Raw genomic sequence first — 19,534 nt, 5'->3', positions numbered from 1 at the left:
GACAAAAATCCTTGTCCTAATGAGTCTTGTGTGCGCGCATGCTAAGTCGCTTCTTCAGTCATGTCTCTGTGTAACCCCATGGACTGTAACCCGCCAGGCTCCTCTATCCATGGTATTTCCCAGGCAAGAGTACTGGAGTGGGTTGCCAGGCTCTCCTCCAGGGGCTCTTCCTGGCCCAGGGATCAAGCCTGCGTCTTTTATGTCTCCTGCATTGGCAGGCGGATGTTTTACTGCTAGTGGCAACTGGGAAGCCCCACTGAGGCTTTGTGTGTGTGTGTGCTTGCTAAGTTGATTCTGTTGTGTCTGACACTTTGCGACCCTATGGACTGTAGCCCACCAGGTTCTTCTGTCCGTGGGATTCTCCAGATGACAATACTGGAGTGGGTTGAGGCTTACATTTTACCAAAAAAATGACAGAAACGAGACAGAAAAAGACACCACCTAATTTCTGATAGTTCCTAAGATCCATCTCTGCCCCTAGGTCCCCTGAAACAGCCCTGCACCCTCCCAGCCAGCTCTTTTTTCCATAGGGGATCAGATAAGGTTCCTGGGCACAGTGCATAGAGTGTGTGCCCAGGGCCAGGCAGCAGGTGGCAGGGAATTTAAACATAGTCAGGACTCAACGGTGGCTTGGGGGCTGACTTCTGAGGCACATGAGAGTTTGAAAGCACAGGAAAAAGTGACTATGAGTTGATCATGGAAATGCTGCCATTAAAAAATTGAAACATGATTATTTTTATTATTCAAATGTTAACTTATAAAAAAAAGCCAAGCAGTACATCAGAAGCTCATCCCTTAGGAAGGAAAACTCCCATCCTCTCCACAATAAAATCCTTAGGTGTCATTCGCTGGAGATAACTGTATTTCAAAGTCTGAAGCAGATGGATGGATGGATGGATGGACAGATGAATGAGTGGACAGGTGGACAGACGGTATTGTATATATTGCCCTGTAACCTGCTTTTTTAAACACTGTGGTAAGAACCCTGAACAGATCTACTCTCCTAAATTTTTCAGCATACAGTACAGTGTTGACTCTAGGCTTATTGTTGTGAGCGATTCTCTAGAATTTTTATTCCTCTCGGGTAAACTACAGCTCTGTACCCGGGGAACAGCAGCACCCCACTCTCCTCCCCCAGCCCCTGGCAGTCCCCGGCCTGCTCCCTGCTTCTGTGAGCTTGACTATTTCAGATCCTGTATGTCAGTGAAATCACGCAGCGCTTGTCCTCTGTGGCGGGTTGATTTCACCGAGCAAAATGCCCTCGGAGTGCACCCACGTCGTCATATAAGCCAGGCACCTTTCTTCAGCAAAACGCTTTCCTGATTTTTTCTTCCCCGGCAGCCATTCAAGGCCATCAAGTAAGTTACCAAGTCACCAATGCGGTCATTCCTTCCCCAGGGCAAGAGGGCTGAGCTTGGTTCTCAGCAGTCACTTCTGCTCAACCATAGACTGGTTTTTAGTGATGGCCATGTGGTGAAGTCCAGCGTTTCCTGTCAAGCTCTCGTTGCCTTTGCAAATCTTTCCCACCCGGACAGGATGACACTATAGTGTAATTTACGTGTAAATAGCCAACAGAGCACTAACTGAGTCATACTTCAGAAACCGTGGGACCCTCCACTGATCTCTAAGTGGAGAGGAAGAACAAGCAGGGACCAGCTCACAGGCCCAGTGCATCGAACCTGCCGCCTCGGATCCATGGGGAGGTTGAACCACAGGTGTGCCCGAGTTGGGGTCTCCTTTGCAGTGATAACTTTATAAGCTCTCTGCAAAGCCACCAGAGCTTGGAGGTCGTGGTGTGTGATGGAGAAGATGCAGCAATGTAAACTTTCCAGCCACATCAACTTTATTGAGATATTCCCATATCATAGAAATTGTTCATTTAAAGCAAGAATTCATTCATTTGAAGTGTATTAAATGCAGATGAGGGTCCCAGTGAGAGCTGCCTGCACACCCCGCCACGAGTTTTTAACGAGACTGTCATCACAAAGTGCTGGAGCCAAGACAGACACTGGAACTCCCCTGCAGTACCAGGGGGTGGGAGCACTGGTTTAACCATTCACAAGACGGCGAAGCAGATGTCTACCCATGCTACACATGGGTGCCTGCCCCTCGACCTGGCATTCCTCTCCTAGTAGTGCCAAGAAAAATGTGTGCATCTGTATACAAACTTGCTAACAGCAGTTGTGTTCGTATTAACCCTAAACTGGAAACAATACTGTCTATCAGTTGTGACATATTACACAGGTAGGTGATCTGTGACAATAGAACAAACCCCTGATAAAGGCCCTAATGCAAGTGAGTCTCACAAGCAGACCTGGAAGACTCGATGTTATGACTTGATGTGGATGAAGTTCCTGAACAGATACAAACGCATCACTGCTAACAGAAATCAGAAATAACTAAGACTGCTGAGTGGATCATTGCCGGAGGAAGGGCGTTGGTGCCAGGAACCTTCTGGACGCTGTCAAGTTTTCATCAGTCTGGGTAGAAGTTATGCCCAAATCTTGAGCCATACACTTCGTTATCTATGTTATATGTTAATTAAAAAGCTGAATGCATTTGGGATAGGCCTAAATGGCAGCACACACGGATATGTGACTGAGAAGTGTGAACGAGGCATAACCGGACATTTTACAGAAGAAAACACGACCAGCCGACTAAATATATTAAAAAAACCCTACCTTGTTAGTAACCGGGGACGTGCACGCTGTACTGGGATGGTGCCACATGCTCCCAGACTGGCAATAATCTAGAAGCCTGGCAGCGCCTAGTGTTGAAGGAATGTGGAGCAACGGGAACTCATGCAGACTGCCAGTGGGGGCGGGGAAGCTACCAGCTTTGGAAGTGACCGGGGTCACCTGGTAGAGTGAAGCTGCGGTGTGTGCACAAACATGTGGAGGAGCACCATGAGAGGTTGCAGGTGAGTTCACAAGTGTGTTAGCATCCCCTGAGGTGTTCACGCAACTTAGAGCTTCTCAGAGCCTGCCTCCGGCCGCTCAAAAGACGCTTGCCTCCTTGGGTGCAGCCAGGCATGGGCACCACTTTGAAAACATTTTTCCAGTTATCCAGCACATATCTTGCTACCGGCCTGGCGAGGAAGCTGAAATGCAAAGAAGGGCAGAGCTGAGAGAATCAGAGACTCAAGGACTCAGACCTGGGGCTGGATTGAGTCCCCCCAACACCCGGCCTCCCCTGAAATCCCGAGAGACTCTTGGAAGCACCTGTCTTGAACGATCACCCCAATCTTCCAACACTGGTCTGCGTCTCCAGTGAGCAAACATGGGCGGCAGACGTGATGGTCTCGTCAAAGCGTCACAGCTGGACGACCATCCCCGCTAACACCGTCATTGCCTCCCTCTCACCCCTGACTTCCTTGGCTTGTTTGAAGGAGAAGACAGGGAAAGGAGGAGACAGTAACAGAACCTGGATGTGGAAACACAGCCAAGGATGGCGTTAGCCACGGTTGTGGGCTGGCTGCGATCCTGGCAAGGATGGGGTCCTTCCTGTTAACTGCACAGAGATGCCCTTGAAGTCCTGGGCTTCTCCCTTCCGCTTAAAAGCTCATTAGTTCATGTTTGAGGACCATGGTTTGTAGGGTGAATCAGTGTCCCAGTATCCACAGGTCTGAAGGCGTTGTGGGATTTTCAATGTTAAAACCTGACCAGTCTTGGACAAACTGGCATGAGTTGATCACCCTACTAGGCTGATCAAATCTGGGACCCAGGGGCTAGCTGCCCTCATGGTTGGAGACACTTAGCAAAGCCTGGGGCAGAGCATCAGTGACAATCCTCTGTACTTGTGGTCACAGCTGCTAAGGAGAAGGAGGAGGTAAGGAGGAAAGGAGGGACAAACTCCAGCAGACCCAGGAAACCCCTTCCTTTTGCAGTCTCCTTCCAGCACCTTCTATTGACAAGCTTAGCATGGTGCTCATTGCAAAGGAGGGATGCTGAAGGAGGGAGCCCATTAGAGCCGAGGTGGCACTGAAGGGTGTCTGGAGCTAAGCGTTGAGCATTCAGTAAAGCGGCACACGTGTATCATGGACCTGCTCCTTTTTTACTGCTGTGTAGTATTCCTTTGTGTGGATAGTCTACATTTTTTAATATATTTACCTATCGATGGGCATTTGTGTTGTTTCCAGGCTCTAGAATATTATGAACAGAACTGTCATACACGTTTATATCATTTTTTTTGAGGGTTCTTTTTGTATCCAGAAACCTTGCTCAGTTCAGTTCAGTTGCTCATTCGTGTCCGACTCTTTGCAATCCCATGAACTGCAGCACGCCAGGCCTCCCTGCCCATCACCAACTCCCGGAGTTCACCCAAACTCATGTCCATCAAGTCGGTGATGCCATCCAGCCACCTCATCCTCTGTCGTCCCCTTCTCCTCCTGCCCCCAATACCTCCCAGCATCAGAGTCTTTTCCAATAAGTCAAATCTTTGCATGAGGTGGCCTAAGTATTGGAGTTTCAGCTTTAGCATCAGTCCTTCCAAAGAACACACAGGACTGATCTCCTTTAGGATGGACTGGTTGGATCTCCTTGCAGTCCAAGGGACTCTCAAGAGTCTTCTCCAACACCACAGTTCAAAAGCATCAATTCTTCAGTGCTCAGCTTTCTTCACAGTCCAACTCTCACATCCATACATGACCACAGGAAAAACCATAGCCTTGACTAGACAAACATTTGTTGGCAAAGTAATGTCTCTGCTTTTGAATATGCTATCTAGGATGCTCATAACTTTCCTTCCAAGGAGTAAGCGTCTTTTAATTTCATGGCTGCAATCACCATCTGCAGTGATTTTGGAGCCCAAAACAATAAAGTCTGACACTGTTTCCACTGTTTCCCCATCTATTTCCCATGAAGTGATGGGACCAGATGCCATGATCTTCGTTTTCTGAATGTTGAGCTTTAAGCCAACTGTTTCACTCTCCTCTTTCACTTTCATCAAGAGGCTCTTTAGTTCTTCTTCACTTTCTGCCATTAAGTATGGTGCCATCTGCATATCTGAGGTTATTGATATTTCTCCCGGCAATCTTTTTTTTTTTTTCTTTAAATTTTATTTTATTTTTAAACTTTACATAACTGTATTAGTTTTGCCAAATATCAAAATGAATCCGCCACAGGTATACATGTGTTCCCCATCCTGAACCCTCCTCCCTCCTCCCTCCCCATTCCATCCCTCTGGGTCGTCCCAGTGCACCAGCCCCAAGCATCCAGTATCGTGCATCGAACCTGGACTGGCAACTCGTTTCCTACATGATATTTTACATGTTTCAATGCCATTCTCCCAAATCTTCCCACCCTCTCCCTCTCCCACAGAGTCCATAAGACTGTTCTATACATCAGTGTCTCTTTTGCTGTCTCGTACACAGGGTTATTGTTACCATCTTTCTAAATTCCATATATATGCATTAGTATACTGTATTGGTGTTTTTCTTTCTGGCTTACTTCACTCTGTATAATAGGCTCCAGTTTCATCCATCTCATTAGAACTGATTCAAATGTATTCTTTTTAATGGCTGAGTAATACTCCATTGTGTGTATGTACCACAGCTTTCTTATCCATTCATCTGCTGATGGACATCTAGGTTGCTTCCATGTCCTGGCTATTATAAACAGTGCTGCGATGAACATTGGGGTACACGTGTCTCTTTCCCTTCTGGTTTCCTCAGTGTGTATGCCCAGCAGTGGGATTGCTGGGTCGTATGGCAGTTCTATTTCCAGTTTTTTAAGGAATCTCCACACTGTTCTCCGTAGTGGCTGTACTAGTTTGCATTCCCACCAACAGTGTAAGAGGGTTCCCTTTTCTCCACACCCTCTCCAGCATTTATACTTATAGACTTTTGGATCGCAGCCATTCTGACTGGTGTGAAATGGTACCTCATAGTGGTTTTGATTTGCATTTCTCTGATAATGAGTGATGTTGAGCATCTTTTCATGTGTTTGTTAGCCATCTGTATGTCTTCTTTGGAGAAATGTCTATTTAGTTCTTTGGCCCATTTTTTGATTGGGTCATTTATTTTTCTGGGGTTGAGCTGTAGGAGTTGCTTGTATATTTGCGAGATTAGTTGTTTGTCAGTTGCTTCATTTGCTATTATCTTCTCCCATTCTGAAGGCTGTCTTTTCACCTTGCTAATAGTTTCCTTTGATGTGCAGAAGCTTTTAAGGTTAATTAGGTCCCATTTGTTTATTTTTGCTTTTATTTCCAATATTCTGGGAGGTGGGTCATAGAGGATCCTGCTGTGATGTATGTCAGAGAGTGTTTTGCCTATGTTCTCCTCTAGGAGTTTTATAGTTTCTGGTCTTACGTTGAGATCTTTAATCCATTTTGAGTTTATTTTTGTGTATGGTGTTAGAAAGTGTTCTAGTTTCATTCTTTTACAAGTGGTTGACCAGAGTTCCCAGCACCACTTGTTAAAGAGATTGTCTTTAATCCATTGTATATTCTTGCCTCCTTTGTCAAAGATAAGGTGTCCATATGTGCGTGGATTTATCTCTGGGCTTTCTATTTTGTTCCATTGATCTATATTTCTGTCTTTGTGCCAGTACCATACTGTCTTGATGACTGTGGCTTTGTAGTAGAGCCTGAAGTCAGGTAGGTTGATTCCTCCAGTTCCATTCTTCTTTCTCAAGATCGCTTTGGCTATTCGAGGTTTTTTGTTTTTCCATACAAATTGTGAAATTATTTGTTCTAGCTCTGTGAAGAATGCTGTTGGTAGCTTGATAGGGATTGCATTGAATCCATAGATTGCTTTGGGTAGTATACTCATTTTCACTATATTGATTCTTCCAATCCATGAACATGGTATATTTCTCCATCTGTTAGTGTCCTCTTTGATTTCTTTCACCAGTGTTTTATAGTTTTCTATATATAGGTCTTTAGATTCTTTAGGTAGATATATTCCTAAGTATTTTATTCTTTCCGTTGCAATGGTGAATGGAATTGTTTCCTTAATTTCTCTTTCTGTTTTCTCATTATTAGTGTATAGGAATGCAAGGGATTTCTGTGTGTTGATTTTATATCCTGCAACTTTACTATAGTCATTGATTAGTTCTAGTAATTTTCTGGTGGAGTCTTTAGGGTTTTCTATGTAGAGGATCATGTCATCTGCAAACAGTGAGAGCTTTACTTCTTCTTTTCCAATTTGGATTCCTTTTATTTTTCTGTTCTGATTGCTGTGGCCAAAACTTCCAAAACTATGTTGAATAGTAATGGTGAAAGTGGGCACCCTTGTCTTGTTCCTGACTTTAGAGAAAATGCTTTCAATTTTTCACCATTGAGGATAATGTTTGCTGTGGGTTTGTCATATATAGCTTTTATTATGTTGAGGTATGTTCCTTCTATTCCTGCTTTCTGGAGAGTTTTTATCATAAATGGATGTTGAATTTTGTCAAAGGCTTTCTCTGCATCTATTGAGATAATCATATGGTTTTTATTTTTCAATTTGTTAATGTGGTGTATTACATTGATTGATTTGCGGATATTGAAGAATCCTTGCATCCCTGGGATAAAGCCCACTTGGTCATGGTGTATGATCTTTTTAATGTGTTGTTGGATTCTGATTGCTAGAATTTTGTTAAGGATTTTTGCATCTATGTTCATCAGTGATATTGGCCTGTAGTTTTCTTTTTTTGTGGGATCTTTGTCAGGTTTTGGTATTAGGGTGATGGTGGCCTCATAGAATGAGTTTGGAAGTTTACCATCCTCTGCAATTTTCTGGAAGAGTTTGAGCAGGATAGGTGTTAGCTCTTCTCTAAATTTTTGGTAGAATTCAGCTGTGAAGCCGTCTGGACCTGGGCTTTTGTTTGCCGGAAGATTTTTTATTACAGTTTCAATTTCCGTGCTTGTGATGGGTCTGTTAAGATTTTCTATTTCTTCCTGGTTGAGTTTTGGAAAGTTGTACTTTTCTAAGAATTTGTCCATTTCTTCCTCGTTGTCCATTTTATTGGCATATAATTGTTGATAGTAGTCTCTTATGATCCTTTGTATTTCTGTGTTGTCTGTTGTGATCTCTCCATTTTCATTTCTAATTTTATTGATTTGATTTTTCTCCCTTTGTTTCTTGATGAGTCTGGCTAATGGTTTGTCAATTTTATTTATCCTTTCAAAGAACCAGCTTTTGGTTTTGTTGATTTTTGCTATGGTCTCTTTTGTTTCTTTTGCATTTATTTCTGCTCTAATTCTTAAGATTTCTTTCCTTCTACTAACCCTGGGGTTCTTCATTTCTTCCTTTTCTAGTTGCTTTAGGTGTAGAGTTAGGTTATTTATTTGACTTTTTTCTTGTTTCTTGAGGTGTGCCTGTATTGCTATGAACTTTTCCCTTAGGACTGCTTTTACCGTGTCCCACAGGTTTTGGGTTGTTGTGTTTTCATTTTCATTCGTTTCTATGCAAATTTTGATTTCTTTTTTGATTTCTTCTGTGATTTGTTGGTTATTCAGCAGCGTGTTGTTCAGCCTCCATATGTTGGATTTTTTAATAGTTTTTCTCCTGTAATTGAGATCTAATCTTACTGCATTGTGGTCAGAAAAGATGCTTGGAATGATTTCTATTTTTTTGAATTTACCAAGGCTAGCTTTATGGCCCAGGATGTGATCTATCCTGGAGAAGGTTCCATGTGCGCTTGAGAAGAAGGTGAAATTCATTGTTTTGGGATGAAATGTCCTATAGATATCAATTAGGTCTAACTGGTCTATTGTATCATTTAAAGTTTGTGTTTCCTTGTTAGTTTTCTGTTTAGTTGATCTAGCCATAGGTGTGAGTGGGGTATTAAAGTCTCCCACTATTATTGTGTTATTGTTAATTTCTTCTTTCATACTTGTTAGCATTTGTCTTACATACTGCGGTGCTCCCGTGTTGGGTGCATATATATTTATAATTGTTATATCTTCTTCTTGGATTGATCCTTTGATCATTATGTAGTGACCATCTTTGTCTCTTTTCACAGTCTTTGTTTTAAAGTCTATTTTATCTGATATGAGTATTGCTACTCCTGCTTTCTTTTGGTCCCTATTTGCATGGAAAATCTTTTTCCAGCCCTTCACTTTCAGTCTGTATGTGTCCCCTGTTTTGAGGTGGGTCTCTTGTAGACAACATATGTAGGGGTCTTGTTTTTGTATCCATTTAGCCAGTCTTTGTCTTTTGGTTGGGGCATTCAATCCATTTACATTTAAGGTAATTACTGATAAGTATGACCCTGTTGCCATTTACTTTATTGTTTTGGGTTTGAATTTATACACAATTTTTGTGTTTCCTGTCTAGAGAATATCCTTTAGTATTTGTTGGAGAGCTGGTTTGGTGGTGCAGAATTCTCTCAGCTTTTGCTTGTCTGAAAAGCTTTTGATTTCTCCTTCATACTTGAATGAGATCCTTGCTGGGTACAATAATCTGGGCTGTAGGTTATTTTCTTTCATCATTTTAAGTATGTCTTGCCATTCCCTCCTGGCTTGAAGAGTTTCTATTGAAAGATCAGCTGTTATCCTTATGGGTATTCCCTTGTGTGTTATTTGTTGTTTTTCCCTTGCTGCTTTTAATATTTGTTCTTTGTGTTTGATCTTTGTTAATTTGATTACTATGTGTCTTGGGGTGTTTCGCCTTGGGTTTATCCTGTTTGGGACTCTCTGGGTTTCTTGGACTTGGGTGATTATTTCCTTCCCCATTTTAGGGAAGTTTTCAACTATTATCTCCTCAAGTATTTTCTCATGGTCTTTCTTTTTGTCTTCTTCTTCTGGGACCCCTATGATTCGAATGTTGTAGCGTTTAATATTGTCCTGGAGGTCTCTGAGATTGTCCTCATTTCTTTTAATTCGTTTTTCTTTTATCCTCTCTGATTCATTTATTTCTACCATTCTATCTTCTAATTCACTAATCCTATCTTCTGCCTCTGTTATTCTACTATTTGTTGCCTCCAGAGTGTTTTTAATTTCACTTATTGCATTATTCATTATATATTGACTCTTTTTTATTTCTTCTAAGTCCTTGTTAAACCTTTCTTGCATCTTCTCAATCCTTGCCTCCAGGCTATTTATCTGTGATTCCATTTTAATTTCAAGATTTTGGATCAATTTCACTATCATTATTCGGAATTCTTTATCAGGTAGATTCCCTATCTCTTCCTCTTTTGTTTGGTTTGGTGGGCATTTATCCTGTTCCTTTATCTGCTGGGTATTCCTCTGTCTCTTCATCTTGTTTAAATTGCTGAGTTTGGGGTGTCCTTTCTGTATTCTGGCAGTTTGTGGAGTTCTCGTTATTGTGGCGTTTCCTCGCTGTGTGTGGGTTTGTACAGGTGGCTTGTCAAGGTTTCCTGGTTAGGGAAGCTTGTGTCGATGTTCTGGTGGATGGAGCTGTATTTCTTCTCTCTGGAGTGTAATGAAATGTCCAGTAATGAGTTATGAGATGTCTATGGTTTTGGGGTGACTTTGGGCAGCCTGTATCTTGAAGCTCAGGGCTGTGTTCCTTTGTTGCTGGAGAATTTGCTTGTTATGTCTTTCCCTGGAACTTGTTGGCCCTTGTGTGGTGCTTGGTTTCAGTGTCGGTATGGAGGCGTTTGATGAGCTCCTGTCAATTAATGTTCCTTGGAGTCAAGAGTTCCCTGGAGTCAGGGTTTGGACTTAAGCCTCCTACTTCCAGTTATCGGTCTTAATTTTACAGAAGTTTCAAAACTTCTCCTTCTATACAGCACCACTGATAAAACATCTACGTTAAAGATGAAAAGTTTCTCTACTGTGAGGGTCACTCAGAGAGGTTCACAGCATTACATGGAGAAGAGAAGAGGGAGGAGGGAGTTAGAGGTGACCCAAATGAGATGAGGTGGAATCAATAGTGGAGAGAGTGGGCTAGCCAGTAGTCACTTCCTTATGTGCACTCCACAACTGGACCGCTCAGAGATGTTCACGGAGTTATACAGAGAAGAGAAGAAGGAGGCAGGAGACAGAGGTGGCCAGAAGGATAAAAGGGGGAAATGAAAAGGAGGGAGACAGATCCAGCCAGTAATCAGTTCCTTAAGTGTTCTCCACCGTCTGGAACACACAGAAATTCACAGAGTTGGGTAGAGTAGAGAGGGGTTAGGGAGGAGATACAGGTGACCTGGTGGAGAAAATGGAGAGTCCAAAGGGAGAGAGAGCAGTCAAGCCAGTAATCTCGTACACTAGTGAAAAATGGGTCCTGAAGATTGGGTTCTTAAAGGTACAAAATTGGTAACAAATACATAAAAGCAAAAATTAGAAATCTAGAGTAGAGTTTGGAATTTCAAAAATGTGATGTTAATGAAAAGAAGAAGGAAAAGAAAGAAAAAACGAAAAAAGAAAAACAAACAAGGTCGTGAAAATTATAAAGAAACTACAGGTACAAAATTGATAACTAATACCAAAAAGCAAAAATTAAAAATCTAGAGTAGAGTTTGGAATTTCAAAAATACAACGTTAAAAAAAAAAAAAAAGAAGAAGAAGAAAAATAAAGAGAGAAAACAAACAAACCAACAAAAACAATGTCGCAAAAATTATAAAGAAAATACAGGTACAAAATTGATATCAAATACCAAAAAGCATAAGTTAAAAATCTTGAGTAGAGTTTGGAATTGCAGATATACGATGTTATATAAAAGAAGAAGAGAAAGAAAGAGAGGGAAAAAAAAGTCACAGAAATTATGAAAAAAACTATAGGTACAAAATTGATAACATATACCAAAAGGCTAAAATTAAAAATCTAGAGTAGAGTTTGGAATTTCAAAAATACAATGTTAAAGAAAAGAAGAAAAAGAAAAAAGAAAAAAAAAAAAAACACAGTCAAAAAATTATAAAATATATATATGAAGTTTGCTGAAGAAGAAAAAAAAAATAGGGTCTTTTTTTTTTTTTGCAAAGTAATAGTTATAAAAGTGAAAATTAAAGGACAATAGAGGACTTAAAAAAATTTTTTTTTAATTAAAAAAAAAAGAAAGAAAGATTGATCGTAAAAATAGTAAAAATATATCTAGGTCTTTCTCTGGTTTTGTTGTGAGTATTGTGGGTTCAGTTCATTTTTGGCAGTTCCTTAGTCTGACTTATATTTCTCAAGATCTATAGGCCCCTTCCTATGTAATCTGTAGTAACCACAGGGTTTTAATCTATGGCCTGTAGCTTCCAAGGTGTTTCCCTCTGTTATAGCTTCTTCTGTTTGCTGGTCTCTTCAGTGTCTAGTTCCCGCCCTGACACAAAGGGGATGGTTGAGGACACTATTTTTTTTTTTTTTTTTTAGGCTCACTTGTTCAGCTGCGCTGTGGGGAGGGAGGGAGGGATGCTGCAAACAGATAACACTGGCGTGCGCTCGCAGTGCCTCAGCCACACTGGGTCTGCCCCCGCTCACGGCGCGTGTAGCCTCCCTGCCCACACTGCTTGGGCTCTAGGTTGTTCCGCCGGGAACAATCAGAGGCCGGCCCTGGGCTGAGCTCCCAGGTCCAAGCCGCTCAGGTTCAGGCACTCGGGTAGTCCTCAGAGGCGCAGACTCGGTTGGGCCTGCGTTTTGTGTTCTTCCCAGATCCGAGCAGCTCAGGTGATGAGGTGTTTGGTGGGCGCCAATGCTGCGACTTATCGCCTCCCCGCCACTCGGTTATCTGGGTGTAAAACCGGCACACCTTCTCAGGCAGCTGTTGACCGTCCAGACCCCCAAGAAGTTTTAGTTAGCAAAGAAGCCTGCTTACAGTTTTATAGATAGTGTCTCCCTGGGGCTGCGATTGCCCCCTTCCGGCTCTGGCTCCCTGTCACCGGAGGGGGAAGGTCTGCAGCCGGCTATCTCTGTTCAGTCCTTTGTTCTGTGCGCGGGCCTGGCGGTGTCTTAGGTTAGGGCTGGCTTTTCGCGTGGTAGATATCCCACAGTCTGGTTTGCTAGCCCAAATTATTTCGCTACGATAGCGCTCAGGACATTCGGCCCGATTCTTACTCTAAGGGACACAGCCCTCGCCGCACTTCCCTGCCCAGCCCCCCCACTTGCTAATGCCGTGTGCAGGCGTCTGCGCTGCTTCTCCGCTGGGGGAGTTACCGTAGGGCTCACAATTCGCGATTTTTAATTGTTTATTTTTTTTTCCCCCCTCCCTTTTATGTTGCCCTCTGTGCTTCCAAAGCTCGGCACAGATTCGGCAGTGAGAGGGTTTCCTGGTGTTTGGAAACTTCTCTCTTTTTAAGACTCCCTTCCCGGGACGGAACTCCGTCCCTCCCTCTTTTGTCTCTTTTTTTTTGTCTTTTATATTTTTTCCTACCTCCTTTCGAAGAGTTGGGCTGCTTTTCTGGGTGCCTGATGTCCTCTGCTGGCATTCAGAAGTTGTTTTGTGGAATTTACTCGACGTTTAAATGCTCTTTTGATGAATTTGTGGGGGAGAAAGGGTTCTCCCCGTCCTACTCCTCCGCCATCTTGGCTCCTCCTCTCTCCCGGCAATCTTGATTCCAGCTTGTGCTTCTTCCAGCCCAACGTTTCTCATGATGTACTCTGCATTTAAGTTAAATAAGCAGGGTGACAATATGCAGCCTTGATGTACTCCTTTTCTTATTTGGAACCAGTCTGTTGTTCCATGCCCAGTTCTAACTGTTGCTTCCTGACCTGCATACAGGTTTCTCAAGAGGCAGGTCAGGTGGTCTGGTATTCCCATCTCTTGAAGAATTTTCCACAGTTTATTATGATCCACACAGTCAAAGGCTTTGGCATAGTCAATAAAGCAGAAACAGATGTTTTTCTGGAACTCTCTTGCTTTTTCGATGACCCAACGGATGTTGGCCATTTGATCTCTGGTTCCTCTGCCTTTTCTAAAACCAGCTTGAACATCCACAGTTCATGTATTGCTGAAGCCTGGCTTGGAGAATTTTGAGCATTACTTTACTAGCACGTGAGATGAGTGCAATTGTGCAGTAGTTTGAGCATTCTTTGGCATTGCCTTTCTTTGGGATTGGAATGAAAATCTCACTTAATTCTGAAAATTTACCAGTGGGTTCTTTTATACTTTTTTCATGCCCAGTCATATTGACTGAGAATATGGTGCCTATTTTTTCCAATTTTTATACCTGTCTCTTTCTTCCTTTATTGCAATGGCCAGGACCTATAGTACAATATTGAGTAGGAGTGCTAATAGCAAGTCTCTTTTTTTTCTTGTTCCTGATCTCAGTAGAGTTCTAATATTTTGCCATTAAGCCTAACATTTAAGAATTTTTTAAGATATATTTTATTAAATTAGGAAGTTAACTGTTCCTTTTCCAAGATTGCTGAGATGGTTATTTTTTAAAAAATCATTATTATTGAATTTCATCAATCTTCTTTTTCCATCTTTTGAGATGATCACTTTATTTTTCTCTTCGTTTGCTGTAGTAAACTGCAATGCTTGGTTCTTTCTGGTTCATTTCTAGAGAAAACTACTTTGGTTGTGATGTAGTATAATTTTTGTTGTTGAGTTGCTAAGTCGTGTCTGACTCTTTGTGACCCCATGAACTGCAACATGCCAGGTTTCCCTGTTCTTCACTATCTCCCAGAGTTTGCTCAAACTCATGTCCATTGAGTCAATGATGCCATCTAACCATCTCATCCTCTGTTGCCCCCTTTTCTTCCTGCCTTCAATCTTTCCCAGCATCAGGGTCTTTTCCAGTGAGTTGGCTCTTGCCATCAGGTGGCCAAAGGACTGGAGCTTCAGCATCGGTCCTTCCAATGAATATTCAAGGTTGATTTCCTTTAGGATTGACCAGTTTGATCTCCTTGCAGTCCCAGGAACTCACAAGTCTTCTCTGGGGCAGAGCAGCAATGATGATCCTCTACAGTGGTGGTCACAGCTGCTGAGTAGGAGGAAGAGGATAGGGAGGAAGGAAAGGAAGGACAAAATCCACCAGACCCAGGAGGCCTCTTCCTTCCACAGTGTCCCTTCCGCACCCTTAAGTGACAAGCTTAACACCACAGTTAGAAAGCATCAATTCCTTGGCTCTCAGCCTTCTTTATTTTTATTATATATTAAATATACTTAATCATATATATAACAAATCCATTTTGATAATCTTTTTTAGGAGTTTTGCACCTAAATTTTTGCTTGTCTGTAAGACTGGCTTTGTCTTGTTTGGGTTCACACCAAAGCAGATCCTGGGACAAGGAGGGTCTTGGGTACTGGGAGGTGATCCTAGGAAATACGTGTAGGGATGGGAGACAGGAAAGGGAAAGAGGTCAATAAAGTCTAGGTTGATGGGCAGGATACTATTGTAGGTTACCAGGGTGCATCCCATTGGGGGATCCTCCAAAAAACCATGGGAACACCCCTTGAAATCATCCCTCCCAGGGACTAACCCTCATTTCTCATTTCCCATTGCTTTAGAGTTGCCCTCAGGGGAGTTGACTCCCCAAGACTACTGCTATCTGGCAACCAAGTAAGTCCCTGGGGTGCCAGGAGAAGCCTTCAGACAGGAGAGGAGAGAAACCAATGCTCAAGCTGAGAAAGGTGTCAGGCACTGCTGACACTGCTACCACACCTAAGTGTGGACCAGGGGAGTCACGGGCATATGTGAGTGGCATCCAGTTTCTGCTACCATCCACCCCTTTGGCTGCCCACGTAATGTCCTTGCTGGAGCTGTTTTAGGGTAGTGGCCAGCACAATCTTCAAAGCAAGCTTTACAGAAGAGAATTAGTATACAAAAGACCCCAAAATAGACAAAGCAATCTTGAGAAAGAAAAACAGAGCTGGAGGAATAAGGCTCCTTGACTTTAGACTATACTACAAAGCTACAGTCATCAAAACAGCATGGTACTGACAGAAAAAGAGAAATACAGATCAACAGAACAGGGCAGAAAGCCCAGAGATAAACCCACACAAACACGGTCAATGAATCGATGACAAAAGTGGCAAGAATATAAAATGGAGAAAAGACAATCTCGTCAATAAGTGGTGCTGGGAAAACCGGACAGTTATGTGTAAAAGAATGAAATTAGAACACTCCCTAATACGATACACAAAAATAAACTCAAAATGGATTTAAAAAAGGATTACTAGAACCAGCCCTTTCTAATGGCAGAAAGTAAAGAGAAACTAAAGAGCCCCTTGAAGAGGGTGAAAGAGGAGAGTGAAAAAGCTGGCTTAAAATTCAACATTCAAAAAATGTTGGAATGCATGGAATCTGGTTCCATCACTTCATGGCAAACAGATAGGGAAAAAATGGAAACAGTGACAGGTTTTATTTTCTTGGACTCCAGAATCACCGTAGACGGTGACTGCAACAATGAAATTAGAAGATGCTTGTTCCTTGAAGAAAAGTTATGACAAAACTAGACAGCATATTACAAAGTAGAAACATCACTTTGCTGACAAAGATTTGTAAAGTCAAAGCTATGGTTTTTCCAGCAGTCATGAATAGATGTGAGAGTTGGACCATAAAGAAGGCTGAATGCTAAAGAATTGATGCTTTCAAACTGTGGTTTTAGAGAACTCTTGAGAGTCCCTTGGACTATAAAGAGATCAAACCAGTCAATCCTAAAGGAAATCAACCCTGAATATTCACTGGAAGGACTGATACTGAAGCTGAAACTCCAATACTTTGGCCACCTGATGTGAAGAGCTGACTCATTGGAAAAGACCCTAATGCTGGGAAAGACTGAAGACAGGAGGAGAAGGGGATGACAGAGGACAAGATGGCTGGATGGCATCACCAACTCAATGCACATGAGTTGAGCAAACTCCAGGAGATGGTGAAGGACAGGGAAGCCCAGTGTGCTGTAGTCCATGGGGTCCCAAAGAGTTGGACATGACTGAACAACTGAACAACAATAGTCAGTGACGTTGAACTTTTTTTTATGTGCTTTTTGACCATCTATATGTCAAGGCTGTATATTGTCACCCTGCTTCTTTAACTTATATGCAGAGTACATCATGAGAAATGCTGGGCTGGAGGAAGCACAAGCTAGAATCAAGATTGCCGGGAGAAATATCAATAACCTCAGATATGCAGATGATACCACCCTTATGGCAGAAAGTGAAGAACTAAAGAGCCTCTTGATGAAAGTGAAAGAGTAGCATGAAAAAGCTGGCTTAATGCTCAACATTCAGAAAACTAAGATCATGGCATCCAGTCCCATCACTAGATGGCGAAACAGTGGAAACAGTGGCTGACTTTATTTTTCTGGGCTCCAAAATCACTGCAGATGGTGACTGCAGCCATGAAATTAAAAGACGCTTACTCCTTGGAAGGAAAGTTATGACCAACCTAGACAGCATATTCAAAAGCAGAGACATCACTTTGTCAACAAAGGTCCGTCTAGTCAAGGCTATGGTTTTTTCCAGTGGTCATGTATGGATGTGAGAGTTGGACTATAAAAAAAGCTGAATGCTGAAGAACTGATGCTTTTGAACTGCGGGGTTGGAGAAGACTCTTGAGAGTCAGTCCCTTGGACTGCAAGGAGATCCAACCAGTCTATCATAAAGGAAATCAGTCCTGAATATTCATTGGTAGGACTGATGCTGAAGCTCAAACTCCAATACTTTGGCCACCTGATGCAAAGAGCTGACTCATTTGAAAAGATCCTGATGCTGGGCAAGACTGAGGGCAGGAGAAGGGGATGACAGAGGATAAGATGGTTGGATGGCATCACCAACTCAATGGACATGGGTTTGGGTGGACTCTGGGAGTTGGTGATAGACAGGGAGGCCTGGTGTGCTGTGGTTCATGGGGTCGCAGAGTCGGATGTGACTGAGCGACTGAACTGATGTCTTCTTTGGAAAAATGTCTATTTTAATCTTCTGCCTAGTTTTGGATTGGGTTTTTTCTTTTCTTTTTTTTTTTGATATTGAGCTGTGTGAGTGGTTTATATGTTTTGGAGATTAATTCCTTGTCAGTTATATCATTTTCAGATATTTTCTCCCATTCTGTATGTTGCCTTTTCAATTTATTTATGATTTCCTTTGCTGTGCAAAAGCTTTTAAGTTTAATTAGGTCCAGTTTGTTTTTATTTCCATTACTCTAAGAGATGGATCCAAAAAGGTATTGCTGTGATTTATGTCAGAGTGTTCTGCCTTTGTTTCCGTCTAGGAGTTTTATCGTGTCTGGTCTTACATTTAGGTCTGTAATCCATTTTCAGTTTATTTTTGTGTGTACTTTTAGAGAGTGTTCTAATTTCATTCTTTTATATGTAGCTGTCCAATTTTTCCAGCACCACTTATTAAATTCTTTTCTCCTTTGTATATTCTTTCCTCCTTTGTCATGTATTATTGGCCGTAAGTGCATGGGTTTGTCTCTGGGCTTTCTATTCTGTGCCAATGATCTGTATTTCTGGTTCTGTGCCAGTACCATACTATTTTAACAACTGTAGTTTTTTCAGTATAGTCTGATGTCAAGGAGCCTTATTCCTCCAGCTGTTTTTCTTTCTCAAGATTTCTTTGGCTATTTGGAGTCTTTTGTGTTTGCACACAAATAAAAAAATTTTTTTGTTCTACTTCTGTGAAAAATGCCATTGGTAATTTGATAGGGATTGCACTGAATCTGTAGACTGCCTTGGGTGGTATAGTCATTTTGACAATACTGAGTCTTCCAATCCAATGAAATATCAACTACCTTTTGATTAATGTTTGCATGGTATAGTTTTCCATCCTTTAAAAGTTCCTATATCCTTATATTTTATCACTTTTAACACTTAAAAAAATCAGTCTGACAGTCTTGCTTTGATTGGATGGTTTATTTATAGTTGATGTAATTACCACTGTAATTACTGCTCTATTTTAGTGTAAATCCATTATCTTATTTGCTTTTCATTTTCACAGACTATTCTATGTTTATTTTTTCTCCTTTCTTGCCTTTTGTTGTTGTTGTTCAGTCGCTCAATAGTGTCCACCTCTTTATGACCCCAAGGACTGCAGCATGCCAGGCTTCCCTGTCCTTCACTATCTCCTGGAGCTTGCTCAAACTCATGTCCATTCAGTTGGTGATGCCAACCAACTGTCTCATCTTCTGTCATCACCTTCTCCTGCCTTCAGTCTTTCCCAGCATCAGGGTCTTTTCCAATGAGTCAGGTCTTCATATCAGATGGCCAAAATACTGGAGCTTCAGCTTCAGCATCAGTCCTTCCAATGAATATTCAGGGTTGATTTCCTTTAGGATTGACTGGTTTGATCTCCTTGAGTCCAAAGGACTCTCAAGAGTCTTCTCCAACACCACAGTTCAAAGCATCAATTCTCCAGCACTCAGCCTTCTTTATGGTCCAGCTCTTCACATCCATTCATGACTACTGGAAAAACCATAGCTTTGTTGGCAAAGTCTCTGTTTTTTAATATGCTGTCTAGGTTTGTCATAGCTTTTCTTCTAAGGAGCAAGTGTCTTAATTTCATGGCTGCAGTCACCATCTGCAGTGATTTTGAAGTCCAAGAAAGTAAAGTCTTTGTTTCCATTGTTTCCCCATCTATTTGCCATGAAGTGATGGGACTGGATGCCATGATCTTCATTTTTTGAATGTTTAAAGTCAGCTTTTTCACTCTCCTCTTTCACCTTCATCAAGGGATTCTTTAGTTCCTCTTCACTGTCTACCATAAGGGTGGTGTCATCTGCTTATCTGAGGTTA

This window comes from Bubalus kerabau, chromosome 11, assembly GCF_029407905.1.
Source record: "Bubalus kerabau isolate K-KA32 ecotype Philippines breed swamp buffalo chromosome 11, PCC_UOA_SB_1v2, whole genome shotgun sequence".
Taxonomy (NCBI): Eukaryota; Metazoa; Chordata; class Mammalia; order Artiodactyla; family Bovidae; genus Bubalus; species Bubalus kerabau.
The sequence above is the reverse complement of the archived record's forward strand: the minus strand, read 5'-3'. Positions refer to the sequence as shown.